Genomic DNA, 2,961 nt, shown 5'->3' on the forward strand with positions numbered 1-2,961 from the left:
GATGAAAAATACAGAATCCGGACCGGATTCCGGTTTGGTTTCGCATTAATTCCTGCCGTTTCGCTTTAAGTTGTGTCATAATTACTTTGTGGTCTTTCCTTTTTGAATAGTGAGGCGTATAAGTTCCTCTGTCAGCAAGTATTAATAATAATAATACGCATCATGGAACAAACGAATGCCTGTTGCGAAATTTCAAATAGGATCACGGAACTGTTGCAAAATTAGGGAATTTCCACTTTGCTACATGGAGTGCAGAAAATAGAAATGTCGATATTACGTGTCACTAGTTCTTGGTTGAGCAAATGTTCAATCTAATTATAAACGTTTCCAAATCCTCCTTTATTTATGCAACTCAAATTAAAAACAAAAGTTAGATAATACGCGCAAGCTTTGCTTTTTTTTAAAAAAAAATTCTTCATTTAGGATTCATGTAGCATTTTCAACAGATCAGTTGTAAATTTAAATAACTTAATGATTTTCTGTTGGCTGGATGAAAATTCCTCACATCATCAACAGAACTCGAACTCATTTCATCGATAGTTTTCTAATAAAATTTGAACAAATTAAATCAAGACTTACTCTTGTAAATTAGAATTTGACCACTTCGATATAATCAACTTGTTGGGAAGTGAATTTTATGATGTTAGGGACATTATACCATTTTTTTTTTCTTTTTACACTGTCTCTACCATCATTCTTCAGTTTTGTTTGTGTTGAAAGGTAGACTGGTAGACTTGATAGACTGGTTTTGTCTTCAAAGGATATTTACTTTTGACAAGGATTTTTTTTTTAACACAGTAGAAGCTGTCAGCTCAGGTTGCTTCACTCAATACCATCTCACATATCACTTTAAGAACTTTGAAAACAATCGAGGGGGATTAAAAAGGTGGCCACTCATGTTCAGGATTATTTTCGCATTCAAAGAGAGAGAGAGAGAAAGAATGTAACTAGTGTAAATGTAGTTGTGAACAAAGTTTCAGACACTGGCTTTTTTGCTTGGTGCCTGCAGAACTGTCGCAATTGATGCCCTGCAGGTCATAGCTGGAATATTACCTCTGGACTTGCACATTTTACATCGTGCCTTCTGTTACTTTCTAAAACATCAGACCTCCATGGAATTCTGTAGAATACAGAATGATGTCCTTGTAGACAACAAAGCTGAAAAAACCCGAATCTGGTCTGATTTAATAAAGTTTTGGCAACATCATTGGGATACAACCCCTAAAGGCAGAACTATATATAAATTCATACCAGGTGGCTCCTTTACTGCCAATAAGAAAAATTCCCTATGGTTCTCTCCAAACCTCTACACATCATTTATCGTTACTGGACATGGCTCTTTCAACTCCAAACTCTTTCAGTTCAGAATAGGCAATATCGATTCTTGCCTTTGTCTCCAACTGGAACCACCTGCTCTATCACTGCCCTTTTTACGCTGACCTACTGAAATCCCTACAAAACTGTATAAACACCTTCGACCCACTTCCTCGTGGTGTAGACGGGCACTAGGCACGCTTTCCAGGAGATCGCTTGCCCGGTGGAAAAGAGGCCAGAAACAACTAAACAACACATACTCCTCTCGCAAACATAACACTACAAGTTTGTGGCCATTCTACAGAGTTTTGTATCATCACCCAGTAAGATGGCAGAGATGAACTAATGTTCGTGGAGCAGCTGCACAGAAGACACTATAAATATCTACATACATATGCGGCACAGTTCATTATTAACGAAGTAATCATAATAAATTGATCACTGAGTGTATATACATATATTTCGATGATTGATATATCGATTATGCCCATCGGTGCCATTAAGTGGAGGTTGCAAAGATCTTGAGACTAACTCTGCTACTAGTTCACAGGCGAGCGAAATTGTAGGAGGATCTCCTCTGTGAAGATCTACCATTAAACACCGTACACTCCTGCACTGATGGTCACATCTTATCCAAACATCACTTATTGGACACAACTATAAATAAGCTGGTAGACAATAGTACTATTGTGAAGGCAAGATGCCTCCATCGACGCAGTTAAGAAACTTCCCGTGCGAAATGATAATAGGGTTCCACATGAGCACTCGATCCGTTTATGACATTGCTGAAAATCCAGAGGTCGACGATTGGTGATGTGATCTGCAAATGGAAGAGGACTGGTTTTGAAGCGACCTGGAAAACCTCTGAAACTGAAGGAATGTGACAGCAGAACCATCTAAAGAATCGTCTGCTCAGAACCCAACGAACGCAGGCACTCAGTGACACATGTCTTCACCAGTAGGGTGCGCAGGTCTCTGCATGATATGGGTTATCACTTTCCTGCAGCCGTCCACAAGCCCCTGATCACCGACTAAAAGCCACACACCATCTAGTTTGGTGTAAATCCGCCGTTCTTGGACAGTTGACCAATGGAACGTTGTGCTTTCGAGTGACGAATCACGGTACATGATTCCAGTTTGACAATCGTGCCTTGGTGTGGCAGATTCCTGAATAGCCTAATGGCCAGGGAATGGTTTACCTTGGGACCGTTGGTTGTTTTGAATGGTGAGGTCTAGCTTGACGTCTTGGACTATAGTGCCTTACCTACGTCGTGGTGGCACATCGAGAAAATCCCTCATATCAGCAAGACAACGTTCCATGCTATGCTGCTCGTTGTGATGGACTCGTTTGGGGACATGAGCATCGAAAAGGTGGAGTAGCCAGTCCAGAGCCCTGACCTCAATATTATAGAGAACCTGCGATGCATTGTATCTTCTGGTGCGTGAGGGAGAGAGATTTCTCAAAAATCTGAGCTGAACTGGTCACCTCATTGAAGGCGACAAGTTCAGTTCACATGTAAATGCTCAGGATGGTCTTTGGTGATATTTGAAACAATTACTTTTTCCTAAAAATAGTTAATTTTTAATTAAAAACTATATACTGAAATAGATAAAAGCCAAACACATTAATTAATGACACCACTTTAT

This window comes from Mastigoproctus giganteus, chromosome 14 (genome assembly GCF_048544385.1).
Source record: "Mastigoproctus giganteus isolate SK-2022 chromosome 14, ASM4854438v1, whole genome shotgun sequence".
Lineage (NCBI taxonomy): Eukaryota > Metazoa > Arthropoda > Arachnida > Uropygi > Thelyphonidae > Mastigoproctus > Mastigoproctus giganteus.